Below are 16,646 nucleotides of genomic sequence, written 5' to 3'. Positions count from 1 at the left end.
TATATTTGTAACCTCTGTGCTTCATCCTCTCTCTTTCCCTCCACCCCATAATGTTTGTTCCTCTCATTTGTTTAGTCTTGTCTTCTCTTCAGATTGTAAGCGCTTTAGAGCAAGGGATGTGCCTGTCTTTGTTAATGAAATGCTTAGCGCACTATGGGCCCCAGAAATGTAAGAAATAATGATATTCACTAGAATGAACACACAGCACTTCATTGGCTGGCAGCCTTCTGTCGCCACAGGCTTGGACATCTTTCTTTAAACATTGCCATTGGCCTACAGAGTGACCTTGGGCAACTTCACCTCCTCGTGCCTCAGTTTCCCATCTGTAAAATGGGGATAATTATACTGATCCTGGAAAGTGCTTTGAAGTATATTGATGACATTACCTACGTCAGTGTAGACGCTACCTATGCTGACGGGAGGGATTCTCCCATTGGTGTAGGTAATTCACCTCCCCAAGAGGTAGTAGCTAGGTCAGTTCTTCCATTGACCTAGCACTGGCTACACAGGAACTTAGATTGTCTGAACTACGCTGCTCAAGGGCTGTCGATTTTTCACACCCCTAACCGATGTAAGTAAACTGACCTAATTTTCTAGTGTAGAACAGGCCTTAGTGACTTCTTCCTCAAATCTTCAAGGCGTCCTTATGCAGAGTGGTATGATCACAGTGGACAGGAGTCAGTTACATTGTGGGGACAGGGGGAAAAAATTGTTTTATAGGCCCACTCAAAAATACTAAGGCCTTGTGGAGTTGCCACAAGCCCTGATTAAGGGGCAGCACAGAGGCTGGATCTCCTGAATTTCAGGCTAGTTCCCTGACCTCTGGACCATCCTTCCCCTGCTAACTTTGTTCCTCCCTCCTTAACCTTGATGTCTCTTCCCCCCCTCCTTGATCTCTTTTGGAAACAGCCTGGAAATGGCTCCCCAGTTTCAACTGAGCCTTATGAATGCAATAATACTCTTTCGTAGATGCAAATATAACTGAAAATCCCCACCTCTCTTAAAAACACAGCTTTCATGACTTGATTGCTGCCAAATGTTCCAAGCCCTGCATTTTCAAATATGTATGTGTTCCAAGGTAGAGTTTGGTGGTGGGTTTTTTTCATTTTCAAAAATTGCTTTAAAATGTTGGTTACATTCACTTTATAAAGGCAAAATAGCGAATTGTGTTTACACTGTGGTTAACTATGAATAATTTCCTAAGAAATTAGTCACCTGCCAAGTATAGTGCATATAGTGCATCCACTTGTCCCATTGATTTCAGTGGCATACCAGTCCAACACAACAGATGCAGTGGGAGGCCAGCAATGGAGGGGTTAATAGCCAGGAAATAGTCTGAGTGAGAATGAACCATCAAACTAGTTTGAGAGCAGACCAGAAAACTTGGTGCAGAACAGAGTTTGAAGCAGGAATAAAAAATATTGTATTTAAAATCCCCACTGGTGCTAAGTGACTTACATGTATAATAGGAACTCTGTTGTACATGAAAGTCAGCTGGCAACATTATAAGATGGTAAGAGGCATGAAAAACTCTGTGCTCCAAGCATCCTGCCTGTCTGTTGTCATCAGCATGTTAACCTGCAGCAGTGCTTTAGGAAATCTGCATGGCATTTTTTCTTTTGATATATATGTGGTCAAATGTAAAGTTTCTCTTCATTTTGGTTTTTGGCTTCCTCATGGTGATATGAATATCAGCCATACTGAAGGTTTCCAAGATGCCATTCTCCACTTTTGTCCCATTGTTGCCATCCAGCTCATTGTGTTGTAATTTTAACCCTTTCATATTTTTATAACTGAGGAGAGTTGAGTGGGTAGGATAGAACTGTATCAGAGGGCTGTGAACAGGCAAATTATTTCTACTTCTGATCCTAGTTGTCCAGTTCCTAATGGCTTTAATTTATTTTGGCTGCTGTTTTGTAAATAGGTGAGAGTTGTGTTGATGCTCCTGTGCTACTGTGATGTTTTTAAAAATAAATCTAATGGAAAAGGAGCCTCTGTTGCCGAGGTTACAACATCCCATAACACGATCAGCTTAAAATGCGATATTGTGCTTAGTTCATTAAGGCATTTTGTCAGTCGGCTCATTTGGGTCTATTAAGTTAATTGTTCTTGATGAACAAATGGGTCATTCTCTGTCCAAAATGAGAAAATCTTAAAGCCAATTTAAATATTTTGGGGAACTCATACAAGCAAAAATATGGATGCATATGTACTCGCACGCATTCAGACACTGAATGGAATCTCTATACTGTATGGGTCAGTTTTGAAATTAAAAATCAGAAGAAGGAATGTTTTGTTTTTTAAAACAAATGCTCCTAGATCTGGATGGTTTTACTGTTGCAAATGTCTTATACTTTGTGCTATACCATATAGTTATTTAATAGAGGAAAATCCTAAACCTGGCAGGCTAAAACAAAAATCCTTTCCCAAGCTGTTTTAATAAAGTTCTCTTTGTTAAATCCCCTATAGTGTTTTGTGCTTCATTTCCCCGACCTCTCCCTCTCTGTACAAAAAGCTGATTTCTGTCCTCCTCCTCCCCATCCCCATGGAATGTAAAAGGATTATCCCCCTTTTAATTTCTCTTTCTGAGGTTTTTTATTATTATTATTTTTAGGTGACATTGTTCTACTCACCAAACCTGTAACTTTAACAGAGGGTGACAGGGTGACCTTGACAACAGATGTTCTTATGGCAACAGATGGCACTAGCAAACCCGAGAAGCTGCTGTATGCCGTCTCTGTGCCACCTGTGCACGGTCAGATTGAGTACATCAATTATCCCGGCGTGCCCATTTCCAGTTACAGCCAGTTGGATGTGGTGGCCCAGAAGATCTGCTATGTTCACGACAATAGCCATGAGGCTAGTAAGGCTTCATTCAGGTGAGAAGGCTTCCCCTTTACTTTCCAATGTATTTGAAGACCTTGAGTAGGCTAAGGGTTAAATTTGCTTCTCATTTACTCCCTGCACCATGCAATAAGTGCAGTATTTAATGACCGATATGGTAGTACAGAAAAGACTGCTTCAGTAATATCATGGTATAATATTATCAGTACAGTAATAATATACTTTTATTAACTGTAATATTGAAGTCATATGGCCAAAGGCAATAGGAGACGTGCATGCTTAGTATTGAGGGATACCTGGGTAGATGTTCTCAATCAATTAGCATGTGAAATCAAAATACTTTAGTATATTTAAGTTTTTCTCCTGCCCTTCCCAAGATCTCAGGTGGTGGGGCAAGGAAAATAATCTATTCCCCATCTGAAAAAGTAGTTGCTCTCTAGTCAGTTTCTTCCTCCTGAAGAAAAAAAAAATGGTCACATTGTCTGAAATTATCGGTAGAACTTAATCCAGATGGTGGTGTCGTTTCTAAGAAAAAGCATATGTTGGCTATTATGATACTTAAATATAATGGTTTTATATTCCTCCAGTGGGTGTAAAAGGCACACAATAGGGCTTTTTTTTTAATCCTATGAATGGAGGAGAGGGGCAGAAGATTTTATCTTCCAAAATGGTGTGTTTCCCCAAAGATGTGGCAAATTCAATTGATAAGAACCTGCCGTGAAAGCCATTCTCCAGTGGAATGTAATTTTTTTAGCCTCTCTGCCCAGTAACAGGACAGAGACTTAATTTACTGTCCACTCTGGAATATCATCATTTTATATATTCTTTCTGGGGTTTTTTAACGTGTTTTTCTTTCCGATCTGCTTTAAAAGTTATTTACGCTCCCTTTGCAGCAAAATCGGTACTATAACTAATTTTATTCTTACTATGATTAACCATGAATAATTTCCTAAGAAATGAGTCAAATTAACAAGGGGAAGAAGGAATCAATAAATCATGAAAGCGGTCTATTTCTAAGTGGGGTTAAAACCACCATTAAATAAATCATAGATTCTAAATTATGACCCTCTTGGATATGGGAGAGAATCTTTTTCTTTTTATTCTCGTCAAAACTCTTGGAGAAAGGGGAAATTAAAAAGGATGGGCTAGCTTCTACAGCTCCTTTATGCCGTCCAGAAGGTGTAAAGGAGATAGAACCACCCACAGAAAACATCCCCAGTTTTAAGGGGGTTCTGTGGGCTGCTGTAATAATACCCAAAATATTGCCCTGAGCTTGGGCCGTGGCAGGGAGGGAGGGGGCATAGCTGTATTGTTCACTGCTGCACACTGGCTACAGAGGTTGGAGCATCCATGGCGCCAATCTAACTTATGCTGCGGATCAGAGTCAGAATATGGAGGGCACAAAAGTTGCTTAAAGTCCCTTTGCCTCCCTACCAGTGTACCTGCACCAAGTACAGGAATAGAGGAACTGAGGGTGTGTCTGCATTGCAATTAGACACTCGCAGCTGGCCTGTGCTGGTGGGCTCGGGCTATGGGGCTATTTAATTGTAGCGTAGACTTTTGGGCTTGGGCTGGGACCCTCCCACCATGCAGGGTCGTAGCGCCCAGGCTTCAACCCAAACCTGAATGTCTGCACTGCAGTTTAACAGCTCCTCAGTCCAAGCCCCATGAGTCTGAGTCAGCTGGCACCGGCCAGCTGAGGGTTTTTAATTGCAGTGTAGGCACACCCTGAGTGACTGACCCTCTTGATCTAGGACCTGCCTGATTATTTGTATCATGTTTTTTTGTCTATACTGTTGCTTTGATTTTGTTGTCACTCATGCTGGCATGACTCCACTGACTTCGATACAATTACTCCTGATTTACATCATGGGAAATGGGTTCAGAATCAGGCCTACTGTGACTATTATCTAGTTTATATTCTATTTCCTCTGCCTTGAATCAAGTGTTGGCACTTACCCCTTTGCAAAGTCAGTTCAGAGTGTACACAAGGTGTAAGGTGGTTGAGAATCCGGCCCTGTCTCTTTTGGAAATGGTTTTTATTTAAGGAACGCTATCAGTAATGTGAAGGAATAGCAAACATCTTCCACTCCATGTAATCGTATAGCACCGTTTAACTAGAACTTCCAAAACATCTTACAAATGTAGAAATTTCAGCAAACTTTTTCCTCAAAATATTGATGGGGAAAAGAGGGTCAAAAGGTGCATTCCATTTTTCATCCAGCTTTTCCTTTAACTTCACATTTGCAACTATTTTTATGAAGTATTTTCTTCCGTAAAAACATGCATAAAATGAAACCAATTCACCGCTGGTGTCTCTGGGCACAATTCCCTTGAGGTCACTTGAGTTATGTTTGCTTATGCCCGTGAAGACTGATTCCCCAATGTTTTGTCTGGTTGGCCAAGATTGTCAGCTGGTGTAAATCAACACAGCTGCATTTACTTCAGTGGTGCCAGGTCCATTTACACTGGCTCTTTGGCTTCATAAAGAAAGTTCATAATGCTGCTGCTGAGAGTTTCCTTAGTTTGTAATGTGCTTCTGTGTCCAAAGCAGCGAGAGAGAGAGTGTGTGTGTGTGCATGTGTGTTTCGTTCTTTTGGATTCAATGAGTTTTTTGGTTTGGTCTTCATGGAATAAATCCTGGCTCCTCTTTTGCAGTTGTGGAGTGCTCTGGCTCTTGAACCGGTGTGTAATTCCTCTGGAAAAGAGGTGTGTGCATGTGCATATGTGTGTGTGTAATTAGAGGGACTACACGAGGGGGGCACACAGCCTCCCCACGTGGCAGGGAGCTCTTTTCCACATCTGTTCCCTGCCCATCAGCACGTAGATGTTGGGAAATGTCAGGGGCCTCAGTCCTTCCTTTGAAAAATAAAATCTTTTGAAACTGTAAAGCCCTATGGACTAAACTGTGCCAGTAGGCCCAGTGTTGAGCTAAGGGTGCTGTGTGAGCTGCTTTCCCTCCACCCTCTCTCCACAAGACACCCCCAAAGGCTGTGTAGCTCATGCAGGGATGTGGGCAGAGTTCTTGCTTTGCGGTGTGGGTATGTACTGCATGTCACACTTGGGTTCCAGGTAGCTGTCAATTGTTATTGCTATACATTTTGTATCACTTATGGAAATATTGCCCTGTTACACCCCTACTGTTAAATAAGACTGTGCTGTTATGGAATAGGCCAATAAGTGTTGGTTGATACTACAGCATCGTTATTTAGGCATAGAGATATGGGGGGATCAGTACTGTAATTCACCAGCCAGGGTTAGCAAGCCTCATCACATTTAGTATGACACACCACAAGTAATAGCAGGGTGTCTCCTACGTGCTATTCACACACTCACATCCACAAGCATGGCTTCAAATACCATAACTGCATTTATGACTCAGATCTTCATCTCTACTAAAGACCTGTTCTCCCTCTATCTTGTTGTGCATCTTAGCCTATCTTTCTGTCATCCGCTCTTGGATATACAGCCAACAAGTTCAAGCTCAAAACTGCAAAAAATGAGCTTATGATTTCCCTCTTCTTCCTCTCTTTCTCCCTCACGAAGCTTTCTGTTCTCCACCATTTCTGTGTTACGAAGGATACCAGCACCATCCTCCCTGTCATGCAAGCTTGCAATCTGGGCATCATCTTTGATTTGGTTCTTGACCCACGCTTCCAGGCCATCTCCAAGTCTCGCCACTTCTTCTTACATAACACTTCAAAGTTTCAGCCTCTTTGTCTCTCCTGCTAAGCTTCTTGTCCAAGTCCTGACCATCTCAAACCTAGACTAATATAGTCTCCTCCTCTCTGGCCTGGAGGCCAGCCACTTTGCTATTCCAAGTCCATTCAGAATGCCATTGTATCTTCTTGACTTGTTTCTCCAACTGCATCAAGCCCCTTTTTGTCTTCCTCCACCCCTCCTCTACTGAAAAAACCCAATCATCTTATCTCTGCTTGTAAAATCCTTTTACTATTCACCCCGCCATATCTCTCATGTCTACTGTCTTACCAATCTTATCTTATCTTATCTGGCTCTGTGTTTGCTCTGCTAGTGATTTAGCCTCAGTCTCTTGCCTGCCCCTTTTCTCTTAAGCAATGTCTTCTTTTTCTCCATGCATGGGAAAAACTCCCCATCAAAATCCATAAAGCCACCACCTTATCCTCTTTCAAATACCTCCTTAAAACCTACTTCTGTGGTGACACCTACAAATCGCTCTTGCCTGGCATTGACTGGTCAGGTGGTGAGCCAGGACCTCTACTTTTCTGCTAAACACAAGGTAATGTGTTTATCTCCTCTCCTCTCTTACCCATGTTTTGTCTATCTGTTTTGTTCACCTGCCCCACCTTGTCTTTCATCTAGACTGAAAACCTTCTGGAGCAGAAGCTATCATCTTTGCTATTTGTCTACTTAGCTCTGTTTGTCAGCACAATTGGGACCTGATCCCTGACTGGGCTTCCTTATCACTTCTGTAATACAAATAAATTAATGATAAATAGCCCTTGATTTACAAGTACTGAGCAGTCTAGAAATGACGCACCCAAAAACACCCAAAAGCCAGTTGCATTGGAGATACCTAACATTTTCCTACCTCTCCTCACCCGACAACTAATATGTAGGTTCCCTCCATTGAAGATAAAATCCAGACTGCTAGCTTGGAGGTGCACTGGTGGTATAGCATTGTCAGCTCCACATTTGTGGCTGGATTCAGCTTCCCCTCAATAACTGGAAGGTGCTCACAAAAAAGAGATGATGCGCTAAGTACCTGTAGGAGAGGGCATCATCTTCCACCATTCTGCCACCGGTAATTTAAAGCAATACATTGGGATGTTGTGGAGCGGAATGGGAGAGAGAGAGATGCCTGCTTTTCATGATCGAAGGGGTTAAAAATAATTTTAAAAAAACCCTGCACCCTAAATTAATTTCTGATGGTAATCTATATTGGGTTAAATAACTCCTCATTATTCTTCAACACAGCTGAGGCTTCTCAAAATGTTTATCTTGTTTTGTAACTGGTACCTTCTGGCATGTTCCAGTGCCAACTCTCCTAGCTCTTGCTATATTTCATTCTCACTATTTTTGGAATGGAGCTGCTGGTTCCAGGTGATTTAATAAATTGCTTCTTTTTTTTTCTGTGTTCCTTTTAACTTACCCATCTGCTCAACACATGCGTAACTTGCAATCTGTCGGCAGTTTGCAGAAAGACAAACTGTCAGAGCTGCGTGCATTTGACAACTTTGTTCCCAATTAGATTAGTGGTAATTTTAACAGATTTCAGGGCAATCGAAAAAAGGGATGACATGTTATTAAAGCATCAATTTTGACAAACCCGAGCACATACAATTTCAGTGTAAATTATTTTAAATGCTTTAATTAAAGCTATGAAAGATTTACCCTTTTAAGCAGTAAGTGACTGCAAGACAAATATAAAGGGAAAGTGGATAACAGAGTTTCCTAAATGGTTTATGCTGCGCATGGCAGTCCACCAGTCACCACCACCATAATCTATGACTGTAATGTTGGAAGCATAGTTAATTATTCATAGCCTCCTCTCTGTAGCAGATGTGATTAAGAACATGAAGTGCACTATTCAGCGATCTAAGCACACTACCTATGAAAATCTCAGCTCAAGCCTCTTTTAGATTAGAAGCTGTCTAGAAAACTGCCTGGCACTCTAACATGGTGGATATATTTGTAAACAGCATCCTTTTGCTCTTTGTTCTGCAACCTTCCTGTAGTATAGATGCTCAAACCCATGAGTGGGAGTGAGTGGTTATCTAGAGCAAGCATTGCTTTTCCTATACTTCAGGACATATTACAGGCTTAGAAGCCCAGTAAAAGAATGCAACATATATTATTTAAACTGAATACAGCACTCAAAATTCATCATACCAGAGTGCTTATACCATATGAATAGTACACTTAACCATTTAAATAGCTTCATGAATTATAACACCAATCCAGCATTCTTCATGCAGCAAACCTCCCATTGGTTTTGCTAGATGATTTTCACAGTAAGGAGTGCAGGACCCATATGTTATCCAGCCAGAGTGTGTTGTTGGAGTAACTGATTTGCTTTACTAGGAGGAAATAACCCCTTAATCGCATCGTCTTGGTGGTTGGAAAATAATTTACACACACTTAGCTGCACCCACATGGGTGCTCAAAGGGGAAGCTTGGAAAGGGAATAAAGAGCCCTTTATACTCCCTTGTAGCTGCCATTCAGGGGCCAGGCACAATTGCAGTCCTACCATCTTGTCTGTGCAGGGACTGAGCCCCACTAACACCCTGTAGGGCACAAGCTTTTCCCAGGGAAGCAAGAGACGATGAGATGGCTCAGCAGGAATGCTTTGCCTAGGCACCAAGGATTTTTTGGGTAAATGGGTTCAAGTTCTGGAGCAATGTGGCTGCATATCATCCCAACACAGGGCTGTCCTTAAAGGCATAACTGAGCCCTTATATATAAAATCCCAATTCTGCAAAGCCCTTAAGAACATGCCAAAGTGGTTTGTTGAATTGGAGCCTAAGTCTCCTAGGAGAATCTCATTATTTTAATATTTTTCATTGTCCAGTCAAGAGCTGCATTCTTCTAGAAGTCTATAATGTTATTGTGCCTCTTAGTTTTCATAGAAAGTTTAACTTTCATTTTAATAGTAATAATTACTATTTACATGGATGCTGTGATGGATAGATGAGCAAAGTGAGTCAGAAAACCAAAACCAAACCACCACCATCCACACCTTTTTCCAGTATGAGCTTGAACCTTCCTTTTCTTTTTCTTTTTTTTTTTTAAGGTTATGAAAAGATTTGCTTTACTTTTCTTGCTTGGGATTTCCACTTGTGGCCAAACCCCAAAATGGAAAGATTTCATGAAAAGGAGTGCGGTTAGGATATTTCCAGCAAGGCCTACAGGTAGCAATACCAGAAATCTTGTCAGAGAGCCTGGTCTCATAAGACTTGTAGCTGTCTACATTTTGGAGTGGATAATGATTCATAACTGGTACAAGACGATCCAATGAGCAAAACGTAGTCCTAGTCGTCTCCTTACCACCCTTGCCACGGTGCATTTTATGGCCATCTTTTCCCACCCTCGTCTCTTTTTTGGACTGGAACTTTACAAGCAAACATAAAATGGTTCTACAGTGAGAACAGGTTCTGCTTTGATTAGGTATGCAGCTCAGATCCCTTACCTGCTATGTGCTCATAGAGTTGAAGGCCATTAGCCAGATTCTGTGATGGTGTGAAACGGCGTAGCGCCATTTTCATTCAGTTAGAGCTACTCAGATTTACACAAGCTGTCTCACTATATCTTGTTTGGAATAATTGATCGTGAACTGTAAAGAGTGGTGTGAAGTGTAACATCTCCTCCTGTAAAGACAGGAGACTGAGGTCAGAGGGCAAGAGGGCAAGTCTACTGGTCAGGCCCTAAAACCTGATAGCAAAACTCAGACTGAAGGGCCACATTCCTCAATCACTCTGCGTGTGGATCTCCCACTATGGTCCGTGGGAGTTATATTCAGGGCAGTGATAGGATTGTGGCCAATAGGATAGACACACTTTCACCTCCCTCTGACCTACAATCAACTTGACAATAGCAATCATCATCAATAAGGAGAAACTATGTCTTTTCCAATTTTTTAATTGTATTTTCTCTCCCTGTCTTCTAAATAGTTTCATCATCAGCAATGGTCAGATGGATGAAAATGGATGTGTGGAGCTAAACATTGAGCACACTGATTGCATACCACCTACATTGGTTAACGATAAAGGCATCCATGTAAAGGAGAGTGGCAGAGGAGTTATATCTCCAGATATATATATCTCCAGAGTTATATCTCCAGATCTTCATTTTTACAGACCTGGATAGTCCATTAAAAAACCTTACTTATATAATTACCAAGCACCCGCGGTATGGTCATCTTTACATGAAAGAGACTGTCTGGTATTGGGGCCAATTCACACAGATGGTTGTCAATAACATGGAAGTATATTACAGACACAATGGAAGTGCTGGGCAAATTGATAATTTTTAATTTGAGGCTACAGACAAAGTCAATCATGATTTTCTTGTCAATGGGCAAATGAGAAGAGCCAGTGGAATTTACAATACAGGTAAGTATGGTTATTAAATGTAGCCATCTCTCTTCTGAAACGCCCCTTAAGTTAAAGAGTATCTAATAAGACATCACTAAGTTGTAGCTTGATTTTTTTATTTGCTGGCAATTCCGAAATTAAAAAAAAAAAAAAGTTTTGGGTCAAATTGAAAATGTAACTTTTTGATAATTGTGGCAAATCAAAAAGTAAAAAAAAAAATCCTTGTTGGGTCAAACAAAACTTTTCATTTCAACAATATCCAAGCGTTTTGTTTAGATTTGTACATTTTTGATAGTTTTTAAAAAATTAAAGAAAAATTTCTAGCCAAATTAAAGGAAATTAAAAAAGGAAATTAAAGGAAATTAAATTAATTAAATTAAATTAATTAAAGGAAATTTAAAAAGGAAATTAAAAAAAAAATAAAGGAAAATTTCTAGCCAAAAAAATGAAAATGTCAAAACAAATTGTTTCAAATTTTTTTCAGGGGATTTTTCAACTGAAATAATTTGGCAAAACAGACACAAATTTGTGAAACATTTGGAGTTTCCAAATCTGCATTTCTTTGCCCAAAAATTCTGACAAAAAATTTTGCTCAGCTCTAGTTCTGACCATAAGGAAAGAACAAACTGTTTTTGGCTGCTTTGCGGATCACTTAACTCAGTGCTACCATTATTTTTTTATTTTGATATAGCTACACGCTTTTCAGTTCAAGCCAAGAAGTGCTGAAAATCTTGTGAGAGAATGTTTCCATGATAAATCTGGGACAAAGGTGTAGAGTCAAGAGGCTCAGATAGTTTGAAAATCATGTGAAATTTGAAGGTGCTTCTCTGTATACAATGGAACCATTAAAATTTCTGAGATCAAATCTCTATTAACAGCATCTGAAGGTATGTCTTATAAATCAAATTAGGAATCGCTTCCTTATTGTAAAATCATATCTCTAATCATATCTCAGAGAACAGAGCAAAAAACTTTGCTCATGTCCATACCAAGACTATTGAGCCTCTTAACTACAAAATATTATAAATTAAAATAGCCATTGTTTATTATCTGATGAGTAATTAACAATGGTTATTTCTAGGGCATGACTTAAAAGGCTTATATAGGACAAAAACTAACTTGTGCTGTGTGCCAAAACTTGGAGCAAACAAATTTTATAGTTTTTTTTTTTTTTTAAAGTAATCAGCTTTTTGGTTACGTTATTGATTTACTTATTTTATTGTTCTTCACTAATCTATACAGATTTGAACAAACCCTGTGTAGTAATGTAGTTTCTTCTGGAAAAACTCAGTTGCTGTAGAGTTTAAGGCCAGAAGGGACTGCTAGATAATCTAGTCTGACCTCCTGTATATCACAGGTGACTAATATCACCCAGCTCCTGCACACTAAACCCAACAACTGAAATGAAACCAAAATATTACAACTCACAGGAGAGACTAGATTATTAGCTTCCAAAGGGAGATAATAGGAGGGGCTGAGCTGCACCAGTACTTGAGGCCCTTGCAATGGCAGTGAGATGGTTAAGTGAGATGTCATGTCATTCAGGGGTGGTGGAATCAGAGGACGGAGGCTAGCAGCGCTGCAGTGGAAATATGGGGGGAGAGGAGCAGATCTATGTTTCCTCCTTCGAGGGGAAAGGTCCCGTGTGCATATGTGGGGGGTGGAGATGAAAGCAGGATCCGAAGGAGGATCTAGAGGACTAGGACTCCCTGGCCCCACTCCATCCTACCTTCCAATCACTGCTGTCCTGGTGGAGACACCCAGCCTGGGGGATGGCCAGCAGCAGGTGTAGGGTGTGGGATGGATGAGACAGGAGCCCGGCAGCTGGATGGGGGAGATCGGAGAACAAGGGGCCAGCTGCCAAGGAAATGGGGGGAGCCAAGGGCACTAGGCAGCAGCCACCCAGGAACTGCTGTAAGACTGGCAGTAAGAATTACCGGGATGCCTCTTCCCATCCTGGAGCTGGCTGCCCCCCACATTCCTTCCACCTCCCCATAGTCTCTGTAGCTCCCCTGGATCCCCCTCCTATCCCTCCACTCCCACCCCTCCATTTACAGGGAGCTTCCTGTCCCTGCCCCACTCGATATCATGAACTTAGACTGGAGTTGGGGGAATAAAGCAAACACATTATGTGAAAATATCCTTTAAATAAAGCTTGCAGACTGCATCACTGGTGTTCATGACTCATTATTTGCTTATACACACCCATTCTAAGCAAGGGGAGGCTTTTAATTTGTAAGAATGCTAGTGGAATGCGAAGCCCTGTGAATACTAGTGGGAATAAATATTCACCATTGTATTCACACTGGAGTGAGTTCACTGCCATTTTACAAAATCTTTCGGGTTATTTGCACTATAGAGTCATTGAACAATTACAAATGCTCCTGGATAAAAGAAGTGAGAGGGACTCCTGTTTACAAAGCGTAGATTATCCAGGTTCTGACTCAGCATGGGACTTAAGTATATGACTAACTCTAAGAACCTGCATACCCCATTGAAGTTAATGGAACTAATCACATGTTTAAAACCAGGCTTGTGCTTAAATTCCTTGTTGAATCAGGACCCCAATCAGGTAACATAAACAAAATCATGTTCAATCATATGGAGCAAACGATGAAGAGTTGATCCCAGTAATCAGTTTGCTAATGCACTATAGGCTAAAATTTGTTCACACAGGCTATTGATTGAAGAATTGTAACTAGCCAACAAATTCTTAAAAATCACAACTTGTTTTGCAGATATTTCAAGAATGAAACCAGGGGTAAAGCTGTCAAATAAATTTTTTGCAGCAAATAGACCAGCTCTAACTCCTGTACTAAAACTGCCAAAAAGTATTTTAGGGGGGCGATTTTCAAAAACACAAAAGGGAAGTAGGCACCTAATTCCCATTGAAAGTCTGGGGCAGTTGAGCATCTAACTGCACTTTGTGCATTTGAAAAGCCCCCTTTTAAGAGGTATTAAAGAAGGTTTTCCAAAGTGCCTGTGTGGTTTATGTTTAGTCCTTAGTGATAATACTTAGTCCTGCCTCAGTGCAGGAGACCGGACTAGTTGACCTGTTGAGGTCCCTTCCAGTCCTACATTTCTATGATTTTATGATTTGGGAGCAAAAGGCCAATTAACTTTCATTGAAAATTCTTTGTCTTTTGATTGTTAGGCATGTTTGTTTTTATTCTCTGTAACCTAGAGTATCATAATTTTCCTTCAGTATCATTCTGATCTTCTTGTAGATAAGTTGGACAATTAACTATAATGCCAACTATGATTTGAGGTGCTGGATATTGAGAAATTATAGGTACTGTGAGATTTGTCTGGCTAACATTTCAGCAACAAATGAATTGATTCTTGTTCCTTATCTCTCTTTTTTGTCAGTAATTCGGAATTCCATAACACTTGAAATGCATATGATATAGAAAAGCAGAGCTCAACGCTTCAGAGAGTAGAGGACCAGATTCCTAGCCAGTGTAAATCAATATAGCTCCACTGACTTATTGGAATTTATTCCAGTTTGGTGAGAATCTGGCTCAAAATTTCCAGCTAGAGGTTTGTAAATCTTCTGGTATAAATTCAAACACAGTAGCTTGCTTGCAAAATAAAGCACTGTACCTTTAAACATACTCCTTCCTGTGAGTGCATACTTAACTGCTTATTCAGAACTGACAGGTTTAACATGTCTGGTAAATCAGCCTTCCTAGTCACCAGAGAGAGGCACCCCTGGCAAAAGTTCAGAAGTCAGTGTTTTGGAAAGATTGGTTTGACCAGCTCTCAAGTGAGAGCAAATCCCAGACCAAACACAGTCAAATCTTAAACGACATTTAACCACTGTGATGCTGAGGCTTGCTGCTATTGAAATGCCTTTAAACCTGGAGAGATATTCCACCTACTTAAATCTTCAGTTTATATTTATAGTGGCTTAGCTTTTCTGTTTGTTTGTTGAATGCTGTTTTTAAATCCTAACTCAATATCTTATGTGAATTATTGGCAGAAATTTTAAAAATATGCCTTTACACCTAGACATTATAATAAAGATGTTGTCTTACTTTTCAGAACATACCTCCATGATTGCATCTTCAGTACCTATTGTTAAGTGATTCTTAAGATGCTGCCTTTATTCCTGCTGGTGTCTTAAATAGTCACTTGGCAAACATGTTTCCACCCAGCTTGTTTGATATTTAGTTGACAAAAATAAATAAAAATTGGCATACAAAGAGTTAATGGGCAGTAGTGCCCAAATTGCATATTTCTTAAACTCATGGCCTAGTTTACTAATCAGTTGTCATAAGATGTCATATGGGGAATCATCACTTAAGAACTGCAGAATGCAGTCAGCGAAGCAACTAATTAGTTGGACAGTGGCATGAAGGTGTGCATCCCAAAGGAGTGCAAATTATCAGAACAGGTGAAGAAAGTTTTGATAGATCAGTATCTCAGTGGTATAAAACTCAGCACTTGGCTGAATTACAGTGACGCAGACTGCTAGGGCAGCTTTGTTCCTTCTTTAGGGACGGTACACTACTGACGATTGAAATACCAGCATTTTCCTTCTCTAGTCTATTTTCAGAAAGAAAATATCAGTCAGTGCTTGAAAGAACACAACCCAAAACGTACAGGAGTTAGACTAGCTGAACATTTCTTGGTTTAAATTCTAAACACTTGTGGCTTTTTCTTCCTCCCTTTTACGCTGTAGTTTGCTGCTCTGCTCTCAACCCTTTCTTCACAGTTGTTGCAAGAATCAGTTTTCCCTGTTACTCAAGGGCACCAGAGTTAGGAAACAAACAACAGGATTACCTTCCAGAGGTAAGTGATGAAGGCATATATAGAACAGTGAAGAGCGATATAGCGGTCTTGTGCCATCTTGTTCCACTGACTGCAGCTGTGCCCAGGAGTGGATCAGAATAGTGATCAGAAGGTCTGGTCCCTGGTCCAAAGAGCATATGGTCGAAGGCCCTGATCCTGCAATTCACATTTAATTTTATCATAGAATCATAGAGTTGGAAGGGACCTCAGGAGGTCATCTAGTCCAACCCCCTGCTCAAAGCAGGACTAACCTCAGCTAAATCATCCCAGCGAGGGTTTTGTCAAGTCGCAGCTTAAAAACCTCTAAAGATGGAGATTCCACCACCTCCCTAGATAACCCATTCCAGTGCTTCACCACCCTCCTAGTGAAAAACTTTTTCCTAATGTCCAACCTAGACCTCCTCCACTGCAACTTGAGACCGTTGCTCCTTGTTCTGTCATCTGCCACCACTGAGAACAGCCTAGCTCCATCCTCCCTGGAACCCCCTTTCAGGTAGTTAAAGGCTGCTATCAAATCCCCCCTCATTCTTCTCTTCTGCAGACTAAACAAGCCTAGTTCCCTCAGCCTCTCCTCATAAGTCCTGTGCTCCAGCCCCCTCATCATTTGTTGCCCTGCGCTGGACTCTCTCCAACTTGTCCACATCCTTTTTGTAGTGGGGGGCCCAAAACTGGACACTACTCCAAATGCGGCCTCACCAATGCCGAATAGAGGGGAATAATCACTTCCCGCGATCTGCTGGCAATGCTCCTACTAATGCAGCCCAATATGCTATTAGCCTTCTTGGCAATCAGGGCACACTGCTGACTCATATCCAGCTTCTTATCCACTGTTACCCCCAGGTCCTTTATCTGTTGAGCCATCCCACTGAAGTCAATGGGACTTCTTAACATTAAGCAATCCTTTGCAGGACTGGACCTTATTTCAGGCCTGACAC

General features: G+C 40.9%; 1 pseudogene; it reads left to right on the top strand.

The window, feature by feature from the left end:
- Nucleotides 1–16,646, top strand: part of LOC137145001 (FRAS1-related extracellular matrix protein 1-like) — a 40,871-nt pseudogene that overhangs the window by 13,095 nt on the left and 11,130 nt on the right.

This window comes from Emydura macquarii, unplaced genomic scaffold (assembly GCF_026122565.2).
Source record: "Emydura macquarii macquarii isolate MOO-44397 ecotype Brisbane River unplaced genomic scaffold, CSIRO-AGI_Emac_v2 contig_3506, whole genome shotgun sequence".
NCBI lineage: Eukaryota > Metazoa > Chordata > Testudines > Chelidae > Emydura > Emydura macquarii.
This window is presented reverse-complemented; position numbering and strand designations above follow the sequence as displayed.